Source organism: Osmerus mordax, chromosome 20, assembly GCF_038355195.1.
Source record: "Osmerus mordax isolate fOsmMor3 chromosome 20, fOsmMor3.pri, whole genome shotgun sequence".
NCBI classification, from domain to species: Eukaryota; Metazoa; Chordata; class Actinopteri; order Osmeriformes; family Osmeridae; genus Osmerus; species Osmerus mordax.
The window spans coordinates 3,070,537-3,084,384 of record NC_090069.1 but is presented as its reverse complement, the minus strand read 5'-3'; positions in this window follow the sequence as shown (position 1 = coordinate 3,084,384).

The following is a 13,848-nucleotide window of genomic DNA, read 5'->3' as shown; positions in this document are numbered from 1 at the left end:
CAGAAGGCACTATTTGACCACAGCTTCTCTTTGCGTCTGCTTGAAGCATGGTATGTACAGCAATCCAGCGACTGGGGTGAGCGCAGGCATGGCAAGCTGTCCCTAGGGAGCGTCGCGCGGGGCAGGTGATGCGTGAGGACCCTGCCTGTGGTTCTGAGGTAAGCCATCTGGCCACACACTGGTCCCACTCTCCACCCGGCGCACGGCCGCGTAGCTCACCGCTGAGACTTGTAGGGGCGCCGCTCTCCTTGAGAATCGCACATTGAAATTCATCATCGTCAACTGTGACAGCCTTAGTTAAGTCGAGAAACAATTCCCTCATTGAATTAACTCAGTGCTGCTGTTCGTTCTGCGAATTGTCTGATGTTTTCATTGCCGGTTCCTGTAACTACACAAAGATTGGTTGGACAGCACATGCTTTGGTCATCTTTAGGAAGGGGCTTGCTGCATTATGTTGAGGAGAAACACATTATATAAAAGATGGAAGCAAAATGGAAGGAAACAGTTACCATGAATTCACAATTATTAACCATGAAACTTCTATTCAGTCATAAACCATGTGCGTTTTCCTCAAGACCTTTAAGAGCCACTGGTACCTTCGGTGAAAGCATTACTGATTCCTCAGAGATAACATGTTACCTTTACTTTCGTTGAAAATTAAGGCTTTCGAGATAATTGGAAATGGGCTCATAATGGGGCGGGGGGGGGGGGAATCCTATCGATCTTTCTTTTCTGTTTTCTGAATTCTCCATCTACAACACAGAATGTGTCGTCCTTGTCACATTGTTCAGAATAAAGTGTAGCCTAATAAATGGAAGCACAAAAGGTCAGCTCGCCATCTCCCTTCCTCTCTGTTTGTCTGACTCCCAGCACTCAAACGTGAGTTTATGTGCACTGCTGTCTATCGGAATATGCAACTGAATTCCGTGCCTCGCAGAGTCACACGGCAGTGTGTGTGAGACTGTGGTAAGAAGGCGTGAACTCTGGGTTTTGCTATAATAGTTAAGCAGTTATTTCTGTGCTAATTGGAGCACATAGATTTCCACTTATCACTTGTATTCTCAGGTGACAAAGAAGGCTTTTAATAATGTGGAGTGATGCCACTTATTTCTGTTAATTCCATGTAATGATTGTAATAGTTTTTATTGAATTACATTTAAGTTTGTCTGTACTTTCTGTACTTTTACGAACTTTGTATTCCTGATTTTCTTGAGTTCAAATCATTATTTGAATCATCTTGTGATACTCACTAATGTGCAGGTTCTAGTGGAAGAGGTGGTAGGTAGCTGAATATTGACCACCCTTCGAGCTCCGTGTGTTCCTGACATGCACTGGTGCTTTAGCTCTTACGTTATTGGCACAGTGTAGCACTTCTTCTGTGGTATGGGTCTGGGTCCCAGGACGATATCAGAATTCAATGGCAGATGACATGAATTAAGGTGGGTGGGTTGATATCCCCATCGTCAATCATGATATGCAGTTATTTCGACATTGTTTGGAAATGCTAGAGGGTGCAGTTCTGCTCAGGTTTAAGCATGCAATATTACATCCACAGTATACTGCAAAGCAACTTGTGTAGCATGTGTATATATATATGCACAGAATGTATATATATATATATATATATATATATATATATATATATATATATACACGAAACATAGCCTACTGTATAGACATGCCACACAAGCATGCATGCATATATATATATATATATGCACAGAATGCATACATGTGTGTGTATATATATATATATTTACATTTAGTCATTTCATATATATGCACAGAATGCATACGTGTGTGTGTATATATATAAACAGTGTTTGTATTGTGTAGACTGTGACGGGATTCCTGTTCTGGAGCCAAGACTCCAAGAAAGTCAGTTTGTTTTCTGCAGATCCTCCCACGCAAGGATAGTTGAACCAACACCGGTAGATATGCCTCTCCTATAATGACTGTTGCTGACGCCCATAGCATAAATACACACAGTAAGCATTATCACAAGCACTTCAGAACAATCTTAGCTTTGCTCATCCTGACGAACCTATTCTGCTAAAAGGTGGATGTGGAAGAGAACAGATCGGTGTCCTTGTTCACTGCTGTAGCAGTGTTGTCTGGTGAATGACCACTTTGCAGTTCCAGATGATCTTGTATATTTAGTTATTGTAATAAATTAAATCCCAGCTAAGGGTCTATGTAGCCTTGCTTGTCAAGAGCAATCCTGCTGGTGAGAGGCTAAGTGTCTGAATGTTTATGGCCATTGTGCAGTTTAAGTGACGAGGCACTGCACCCATATTTAAGCCCCACTGTAATTGTTTATTTGCTTGGTGGTGGTCACGTACCCAAGCCTGATTGTGCACGCTCTGTTATTCCCCTCTGCATCATCATTGGATTTTCCCATTTGGTCGAGGAAGCTATTAAGAGCTGCGGTAATTTACTGAAGATAAATTTAGGCTTAGTGGCGCCCGAGTTTAGGACAAAAGCACAGCGTACAGAACAAGACGAATACGGCACGTTTTATTTGTTTGAACTCCACTTAGGGTAATAGTTTTGGTTGAACACCAGTTCATATGAGACAGAGTCAATTCAAGTCTTTGTCTTTCTTGGTTTAGTGGGTTTTAGGTTATGCATAGCCTACATAAAAACCATAGCCTATACTTACTGTTCATGTACACTGGCTACTTGCTGTTCAAGCTGTATTAGTTTAAATAACGAATTGCATCATTATCAACGTTGGGCAGAACAGTCCCTGATCCCTCTCTTAACCCCCCCTTGAGGTCAAGTGCGCTTCAGCTAATTAGCGTCTCCAAGTGCAGCTCTTCAGCAAAACAACAGCAAGTAGCCTCTCTTCATCTACGGGTGCCCAGACACCTGAGTCTCATTACGGATGCAGGAATTAAAGTTTTCTATTGACCTGCTGCATGTTGGAGCGCCGTTCTTTAATCCGGTGAGGGACGAGCCGTCCGCTGGCCGGTGTGTTGACAGATACTCCCTTGTTACGCTTCATTGATCGCTAAGGGCCAACATCTGAAGCAAAGCCACCCTTTCTTGCTCACCGTCCTCTCCACTACTCAATACTATGTTCCTGGCTTACGATTCACTTTTAATTAACCTGCGAACCCAGCCCTCAATCGATATGTAGATCAAGGAAGCGAGGGAAACCAACATAGTAGACTGTCCCTGTTTGATAGTGTTTTTGTTTGCGCTAGGCTACTCCACAACCGATCTGTTTATGACAACTCTGTAACCAATACCTTGGTGGTGATTGTAAAAGAGATGAATAGGTGCCACAGGCTATCAGACATCATTTTCTCATCAAGGGACCAATAATGATACTGTCAGAAGGCTAGCCAACAGGGGGCTATGCCTCCCCCCCACCCCTTCCACCCCAAGGTACTGGCATGATTGCAGGTGATGAGATGTAAATTTGAAAAGAGTGCTTGTGCTTTCATAGCTCCAGGACAGGTAGTATGTGTTGTCCGTTGGCCTAGATGAAATCAAATGTGGTAGTGCATAAAACCATATGAGATGTTAGCCTAAGGTACCATATATGGGACTTCCCCATGTCTTATAACCTGACAGTCGTTATGTACGCAATGACCTACACATGCACATTCACCACAATAACAGTTTTTTTGCTAAATTGCTAACTTTTGTAATATGCAAGAAGCAGAAAACAGCTCCAAGCGTAAAATACAGGATGTCCCTTTTCACCAGACCGTGTCAGTTTTGCATTCAACACCAATATACTGGTGGAATTAAATCCCACGTTATATTTAATGACACGTTCATAATATGTATGTAGTTATTGATCAGTAGTCAGGGGAATTCATGCATCTTTGGGGAACAGAAAGTGACAGTTGGTCCTAATTGATATTGGACTATGTCTTATTTTCTCTGCAATTGACTGGAGGGAGGCAACGAGAGGCGGGATTTCATTATGTTTATCATAGTCATTCTGATGAAATGATCTTTGGAATAGCTTGCTGCTACTGGAGGCCTACCGATTTTCCAAGTCCATACCTAACCTGGCTTAACATTACATTATTTCACTACTGTATATGTCACTGAAAACATTGACTTCTTTTATCTTGCATGCTGTGGACTGGCTCCTTATACTCAATGACTGAACGTAATTGTTTTTTAACTTGTGAATTGAGGCACCCACTGACATTTCTCTTTATGGAAACGTTCTGCAATGGAACTGGCTGTGGTTTCTTAGGAAACAGGCAGTCCATAAAGTGCTACAGCTTTCATTCTTTTTTTTCTTAGTGTTACTGATATTGAACGTCTACAGAAAACAGGGAATTGCATTTCAGTTCAACCTTGATATAATTTTTTTTTTTAATACAATAATAATAAACATAATTGAACTGCTTTCTATTTTTGAACATAACAATGCAAGGCTACACTGCACTGGACTTCATGTTCTGAGAGAATCTCAAAGATTTCTCAGAAAACTCCCCACTAAGTGTGGAGTGAGGGAGTCAGGTGGCTGAGCGTTGAGGGAATCGGGCTAGCAATCCGAAGGTTGCCAGTTCGATTCCCGGTCATGCAAACTGACGTTGTGTCCTTGGGCAAGGCACTTCACCCTACTTGCCTCGGGGGAATGTCCCTGTACTTACTGTAAGTCGCTCTGGATAAGAGCGTCTGCTAAATGACTAAATGTAATGTAATGTAAATGACAGGCAGAATATCGCTCTGTGGCTGAATGGCTTAACTTGGCCCTTAAGGTTTTAATTGTCTTCCAACCAGTACTACTTTTGATAGGGCTTGTGCTGTACATAATACAATACAGATATAGAGTTCATGGTGAGATATGCATACTCACTCATATGGAAAGATGGACCCAGCACAGATAACCCTTCAGCTCCACATGTCCTCGGGGACAGAATATTGATGGTGAAAATGAAAACAGCCCGTCACTTCAGGGTTGCTTTTGCCATCAGACAGCTCTGGCGCCAGCTGTACTTTCTCCTGACTGGAGATAAACAATGCCAATGCTGAAAAAACGAGTGCAGACCAGCTCATCTTTCATCCCCTTGTGGGAATATCTGACAATAAGGAAAATAATGCTTTAAAACCCAAAAAGTTGTTTACTTTAGATAACACGTTTACAATAGTATCTGGACATGATTTCTGCAAAGGTTCATGAAAATGAAAGGTCTCATACTGTATAATAGTCATTCTTGTACAATAATATTTTGTCATCTTGACAATCAACACAATGCACTCAATGTAATTACTTAGTGAGAGTTGCCTGATGAAAAATACTTTCAATACAACGAGACTTAGTGTAGTATGAAAGTGTTAACCCGGCAAGTTACCTTATCAAACACATTTTTTCTTCTTCTTTGTTTTCCCATTTTCCCAGCTCATAATCTGCCTTTAAACAGCCCCCGAAACAATAGATCATATCAGAGTTTTCACTGCAGAGCAGCAAAGTAATCCAGTAAAAATGTTGGTCATTCTGAGGGGATTTCGAGCCCTGACCTGCATACAAGATCATAAGACCCTGACTCACTCTAATATAGCAGAGCCGTGTTTAATGGGATTCCTAGATCGCCAGGCCACAGGCAGGTGCACCAGATATGAGAGCCAGTGCAATTCATTACAGATCAGAGGGAGAGAAACAGAGATATGGGTGGGGGGGGGGGGGGGGGGGGGGGCAGGGGGATGAGAGAGGGAGGGGAGCAGGTGGTTATTGAAGGCCTTTGACTTCATTAAAATGGGGGTGTACAGTTAACAGTGAGGGGATATGGTCGGTTGTCAAAAAATCTGCCTCACCGTCAACAACTCTTCTCCAACTGTACCTCCTCTGGGCTAAAATAGTGCGGACAGACTTGTTAACAGGCCTTAAATGTTAATTACTTCAACTTTATTTAGACATTCAAATAACTTGTACAGGTTGCACTGATGCTATTTAAACAACCTGCACATGTTTTGGAGGAGTGGCTTTTGGGGGGGGGGGGGGAGGCGGCGGCGATATTTTCTCTTGACTCGTTGCAGACTAGAGCTTCAATTGCTAGGTATTCCAAACTTACCTATCCTGCCTTATAAATCTCACTCCCAATCTCACTCCACCTCTGGATGTCTATGTTTCACCATCCATTTACACATTTGGATTTTCTGTCTCGACTTGATTTTTTCCTGCCAGGTTTTCCTTGTCTTCTATTAGGGTCTCGTGCAGGTCTGGTGGTGCATTTCTACGAGCATGTGTGATACATTTAGTCATTTTAGCAGGTGATGCCCTCTGTGACATTGCTTGTAAAGAGGGCCATGTAAATAACAATTGATTTGATAATCTCCCTCATCACACCGATGGTCACGTCTGGTTGGCTGCAGACACAGGACTGTGATTGGCCTCAGTCGTAGAGAACCCCTCTGTGATTGGCTTTATCGTGTTCAGCCGACCTCTGGATACACCCACTGTAATGACTTTGCACACCAAACACAGTAAAACCCGTCGCAAACCATTACAGCTGTGCATTTTCCTCTCACTACATTAACCTATTGCAGAGCTCCGCCATGCGCATTCATACTTTGCTGAAACACATTTGAGTCTGAATGAAAACAGACAACCTTCACTGGTCCCTTCTGAATTTTATAGGAGTGTATCTATTTATTATATCTATTTATCATGCGGAAAGTAGATACGTTTAAAGAAGGGGACAAGTCAGGTACATCCTTTTTTCCTGTGTCAGGAATTCAGTGCGCATATGTATATGTGGAGCTGAGCACAAATCAAATCAACCACCAGACAGGAAGATGATTTAGTGTATAAAAAGAAAGTTTGAGCCGTCTGAGGTTCCCCAGATAGTATCAGAACAGTCAGAATATAATTTCATTGTTTGGAGCTGAGGTACCGGTGCAAAGCCATACATACATAGCGTCACAGTCACAATATCATTGAAAGTTATGTTTTTACTGCATCTTGCATCCTCATTAAGCCATCGTAGGTATTTCCCTGCATGTTCCTTTCTCCAAGCCTGTTGTAATGGTGGAAATTCAAGTGGCACTGTGTAGATCTGAGTAGTCAAGAGATGTGGTTTTAATACAATTTATTTAGATTATACAATTACGTAATATTAAACAAAGCTTTGCTGATCAGTCATTACGAAGGAGGTGCTAGCCACAGGTCGTTCGCAAGAGTGATGAAGAACAACCCTAAAACCCTGCCTTATATAAGGCAGGGTCAGATGGCTGAGCGGTTAGGGAGTTGGGCTATTAATCAGAAGGTTGTTGGTTCGATTCCCGGCTGTGCCGAATGACATTGTGTCCTTGGGCAAGGCACTTCACCCTACTTGCCTCGGGGAGAATGTCCCTGTACTTACTGTAAGTCGCTCTGGATAAGAGCGTCTGTTAAATGACTAAATGTAAATGTAAATATAAACTTTAGATCAAATGGTTCTTCTGATGGTCAATCCATCAATGTAACTCTTATTGGTCAGCACTGCTCAGTGACAGTTTGACTCCATACCAAGTGTCCCACAGTTCTTTGTGGCATCTCTCCCCAAATCAGTAGATACTAAAGCCACAGGAGTTCACCAGTCAAATGGTCAACTGTCCTTTGTGTGGACATCTTCAAACACGTATTTAATTAACATCACCCATGCAACAGGAAGGGTCAGAGCAACTTGATCAGTTCATCTATCTTAAACTGCTCTCTCAGATCACAATAACAATACAATTGAATCCACATTGTCTCCAGACCAGCTGTCTCATCCTCCCCAGGTGACATAAACTGCAAATGGCATCTCTACCAAATGGAGTTGATTCAACATTCATTGTATCAAGATTCTTAACCAACTTTAGACTTCCATTAAAACAGATTCCTCATATATAAAACACACATTATAACTGTATTCCAAAATGTCCACTACACTGTCCAGATTTGAAGTGATATGCTACTAGTTTAGTGATTTGTTACTTGCCTGTATTTGTGGAAGAGTTGTTGTGTAGTGGTCAGTGGCTAAGTTCATACCACCACTCAATCATCTGTCTCTTTGAGAAGGATTAGAAGGCAGTGTAAAGCCTTTCCGTCTGATTCCCTCCTCAAATCAAATATCCCTCATGCGGTAATGCACACAGTATTCCAAAGTCATATTACAGTTATTATACACATATGCATTATATCAAACGATGAAATCACCCCAGAATCTCAGCCTCATTATTATGTTACATAATCAAAATCGTTCGCGATTTGGAACTTTGTCCCCAATGTCCTATCTTTTTCCTGAATTCTCTGGACGCCGGGAGATGTCCTCATCTCTCGGTTGGATTACATCAAATGTCTTATCACATGCCACATGACACGGTTGTTCCTCACACTTTCTCGCCTACTTACAGAGCCCAAGGTCGATGGAAAGAGCTTGTGTTGTCATTTTATCTCTGTCTCGAGTCCTCCTCTCTGAAATCTGCATCATTCGATCTGCCTCTTATAGATCTGGGGGCCCTATCTCTCCGGATTAGAACGACTGATGGGCCCCAGCAAACGGGGGTTATTGGGAGAGCTTTTGAGATGGTGTGGGGGGGGGGGGGGGGGGGGGGCTTGGCGACGGGAGAAGATATAGTTTTCGGAGGAGGATGTCCTGCTACTTTGGAGCATTGATCTCGTGAAATCAGAGGGTGCGTTTTGAAAGGGATTTTTCAAGGAGGATGTGTGTGTGTGTGGGGGGGGGGGGATGAATGGAGGATAACTCTGCAGTTGTAATGGAGCCACCAGGGCGATGTGCCAGCCAGAGCTAAGCTGCTGAGACAGAACTAGCTAAGCTCCCACAGGGGACTCTGCCCAGACTGCTGCTCTGTCCAGACTGCCGCTCTGTCCAGACTGCCGCTCTGCCCAGACTGCCGCTCTGCCCAGACTGCTGCTCTGCCCAGGCTGCCGCTCTGCCCAGACTGCTTCTCTGCCCAGACTGCTGCTCTGCCCAGACTGCCGCACTGCCCAGGCTGCCGCTCTGCCCAGGCTGCTTCTCTGCCCAGACTGCTGCTCTGCCCAGACTGCCGCACTGCCCAGGCTGCCGCTCTGCCCAGGCTGCTTCTCTGCCCAGACTGCTGCTCTGCCCAGACTGCCGCACTGCCCAGGCTGCCGCTCTGCCCAGGCTGCCGCTCTGCCCAGGCTGCTTCTCTGCCCAGACTGCTGCTCTGCCCAGACTGCCGCACTGCCCAGGCTGCCGCTCTGCCCGGGCTGCCGCTCTGCCCAGGCTGCCGCTCTGCCCCGGCTGCCGCTCTGCCCCGGCTGCCGCTCTGCCCAGGCTGCCGCTCTGGCTCGGCCTGTCTGGGGGTTTTCTGAGGCAGGCTGGAGGGCGGGCGCTGGAGGGCGGGACCAGAGCAGAAGATTGAACTGTCCCCCAGGCGTCTCACCTGGCTATCCCTCCTGCATGTGGGGGTTCCTGACTAGGTTCCCCCTCTCCACTTCCACCAGTCCACAGCAGCCAATCACTCAGGTGATCTAGCTATCATTTTTTAAATAATGGCTCCATGTTATCAAATACACGATCCTCTCTCGCGCTCACTCTCCCTCTCGCGCTCACTCTCAGCTCTCTAAGCTTTCTCTCTCACCTCTGTCTCTCTCACCTCTGTCTCTCTCACCTCTCTCTCTCTCTCTCCCCATCCCCACCCACAGTGAGTCCTGCAGGTTGCTAATCCCAGTAAGGAAGGCTATAGTGTCAATCCATTGCCCTGTTAAGTAATGACTGTCCTCCACAGAGAAGGTGGCGGTGGGTGGTGTGGTGATGTAGCTGGTGCGGGGGAGACTGGGGAACAGCTCACCGAGGAGGCATCCATCTCTCAAACGGGGCCCCATGGACACTAATTGGGCTCCTGCTCTCTGGGCACACATTCATTCTCAGGCTAAAGGAGCCCCATTCAAGCCTGACAGCATGACTGAACCGCCCGCAGTGGAAAGAGAGGCCCTATAGCTTCATATCTGCAGGGCCTTGGAATCCTTTCAGCCCTCTGAAGGACATCTGCTCTCTGGGGGCCATGTATGCTACGGGGATGGATCTCTCTGGAGAAGGAGGCATGCTGCTTTCTCAAATGGCCGCTTCTATGTGGATGGTGAGGAGGTGGGTTGAAACTGCTCTTGAGATGAAGTATCCATCCTTGACACAAAAGCTGCCATTATATCTCAATGAGGTCAGCTTGGCGTAGCAGGAAATGTTAGACCCATGAGCAGAAATAGGGTTCTAGGCCTGCTGGGGAAATTAATCAGTTTCCATGCATTGGCGATGTTTACTTCACTAGCCTACTTCACTAGCCTATCAGGGCATGTTCATAGATATATAAAGAGCTGTCTTGGAAAGCCTACTGGTATCGCAAATGCAGTCTTTATGACTATGGCTTGGGGTAATGAGTATTATTATGACTAGGCAAGAATTTACCTGACATGGTAGACAGTAATTACAGATCTATGAAGTTGGTCCGGGTGGGTGTCAATTGCTGTGAACATTCACTCCTTTCCAGCTCTTTTCATGAAAGATGCATTGTAAATGAACATGTTAGCACCCAAGCCCTTAGTGTCACTTCTGATATATTTCATAACAAAGCCTTGTACTCTGTTTTGAGTTGACCAAATAGTTTTTTTTCTCTTTGCAGTATATCTGATGCCTCATTATCGGCGTCGTAGGCGTTATCCTCTATTTTTGTTTCTTGATAATGAGCGGTGTTCTCATGTGGCCCACTGCATTGTTCTCTTTGCAGCTGCTCAGGTCTGAATAAACCTGTCCCCAGAACAACCACTGCAGTCCTCAACATTTCCACAATACATTGGTAAAGGAAAAGAAAGATTTTCGGAAACCAGAATAAATGGGATGGGTAGGACAGGTGGAACACCAGACTCGGCTTTGTCATTGAACGTTATTAATGTTTACCGAACAGACACTTCAGCTGTTTCCACCAGAAGAACAAGATGATGATTACCGAGAGTTTATCAAACGGATGTAGACACAATATTGGTGTACCCGGCTGTATTTTCTGAATTTATGACGACGCAAAGGCACAGTCTATCATCTAGAAAGTCCACCAAGAAACGATTTACGACGGATACCGTGCGTTGCGAGTGTGATTGGCTCATTTAGTTTTGTATCGAAAGCCTCCCTCTTCTCTCGTGTGGAGCATAACAGAAGCTGCCTTGAGCCATTCTGTGGCGTCTGACCCTAAAAACAAAACCAACGAAAAGCACGAGCGAGAGAAACGAAACCTTGTTGCATACCTCCCCCCCACAACGATACCCTGGAGGACCTATCCCCCCACCGCTGCAAGTTAGTTTAGAATTGTATACGATCTGCCCTCACAATCCTCCATTGCATCTAAAGTAACATAACAACAAAACTCTTCTTGCTTTGACCATGAACACCATATAACAGACATATTATTCAGATCACAGAAACTGATGTGAATACTTAAGTTTGAACGAAATTTGAACACAAAAAGTGACTGTCGAGGGGATGTTTACTGTACTAAATTACTAACTTGAGAGGGTACAATTTCTGGGGGAATTACATTGTCATTTAGCAGACGCTCTTATCCAGAGCAACTCGCAGTAGGTAAACGGACATTCCCCCCGAGGCAAGTAGGGTGAAGTGCCTTGTCCAAAGACACAACGTCATTTAGCAGCACAGGGAATTGAACCGGCAACCTTCTGATTAATAGCCCGATTCCCTAACCGCTCAGCCATCTGACCCCCCTAATTGTGAGGGGTGCAGCTCTAGCTGCACTTTTAGCTAAAACTGCCAGAAATACAGGGAGTTGAGTTGATATCACAGGAAAGCCGCTCTCACTCTCGCTCTTGCTCTCTCTCTCTCGGAGCATATATATCACAGGAAAGCATATTACACTATGGTAGCTACATATCACCCTGGCTTGTGCCTGTGGCCTTTTTTGTTGTGTAGCTAGCCTAGACATTTGGCAGTTCTACCAGCTAACTAGCCAACTAGCAGCTATTGAACAAAAACTAAGATTTGTGGGGTGGCCTAGTTAGGGTGTGAAAAAATAAATAATGATAAATATATATGTGAGATCACAATAAGATGCCTTGCTAAGAGCAAGCACACCTAATTAGTATGTGAAATAATATTTTCAAAGTTTTTTTGTAAAAATGATTCCCTTGCGGTTTCTTGCCTCATTTTATAGCAGATAGACAAGCGTGCACACACTTTCCATCTGCTCCTCTTTCTCTCTTTCCATCTTCCAGTTCTGCAGTACTACAGAGGCGGTCTACCCCTTCATCTGCGCTGTTCGGGCACACTGAGAGATCGACATGGACACGTTCAGCGCTCATACGGTCAAACCCTCTCGCTCTCTCCCTCCCCCTCGACTTTAGCTGTGCACCGCCAATCTGCAGTCTCTCTCTCTCTCTCTCTCTCTCTCTCTCTCTCTCTCAAGTGCATCTCTTTGAACTGTTCAATGGGGATGTCTCTACAGACTCGACAGGTAGGACAGGCTCGGACCCTCCTAGTGACTTCACTTGGCTCATGCAGGGCTCGGTGCCAGCCCGTGTTTTGATCACGCCCATCACAGTGCCCTGACATACAAAGCCTTACAGTGCACTTAAATCACTTGGATGTGGTTTAGTGAGAGGTGAAACAGAGGCTCCCGTCCCTGGCTGAACAGACTGCAGGCTCCAGCCACAGATAGAGGTAGCTCCAGAGTTGCTTACAAATAAGGAACGTGAGCTTCAGTATACGGATATGCAGTGAGAGAAGTGTGTTCTACTGTACTTGTAACGGTTGTTTAGTAAACATTAACAGGATAATTGACGCCTGAAGTCTTGAGGTTCTAACTCGGTGAAAAGTTCTTGATTGAAAATCACAGTAATTGGAAGATGAAGATCTAGTTAAAACCGCAACTTCCCCTGACGCATGATGTGTTACTATGACAACAATCCCACCATGGGAAAATAATTTCTCTAACAAGGTAGAACAGTTGTTAAAACCACCTGGTTCTGGTCCTAAAATGCTTTTTGTTTTAAATATAGACACCGCTGTGCTACTCTCCCGCACTCGCAAACTCACTTTTATTCTCAACCGTTTTCACTCCTGTGTGGTCAAAGGAAAACGCTTGCCGTTCAGGTACCTCGTTTTTTATAACATGGTCTGGGTGAATATCGATTCTGATTGGCTGCAGGGTGTCCATTATTTTATGTTACACCATGGTCTGGGTGAATACTCGATTCTGAATGGACTCTACGTCTACTTTCAACTTTAACACGCTGGACTATGATGTTTATATTAAACCTGTAATCTCCATGCCTCACCACTGGGTTTAATTCCATATTTCAATCAATTCAGGAAGGCGAGGAGGCCATAAATCAAGCAAGGGGCTGTGTAGGGAGGGAGGGTCGACGGTCAGACCCGTGCCACGCTGTGATTTATGTGTCTCCGGTCAGGGAAGCATGGCTACATATGTCCCACCATGAATCCACCATCATCAACATACATTAGAAACCCCCCCTCGCTTTCCCCCCCCCCATTCTCTCACGCAACGAAAGCGGGTGCACCCGTGCACATCGGTGTTTGTTCATTCGCAGCCACGGTGAGGGTGCGGCACAAATCATCCCACCATATGTTCTCTCGTGTTCTATTATGCCAAGACAAGGAAGGACTTTCTGAGGTGTTTACATATGACTGTTCGAGGGGGGGCCCCACAAACCCCCCGAGGACACAGCAGGCGCAATAAAACTATTAAGAACGACTTTAACCAAACTCATAAAATGTCCCTTTGACAAACGGTCAGGCCAGGCAGAAAGAGAGTTGTCGAGCAGAAAGTATCAAGTCGGCAATAAAGCAAAGCTGAGTGAAATATCCGGGCCCTCTTTAGAGGCCAACGCTCGGTCCTCTACACAGTTCT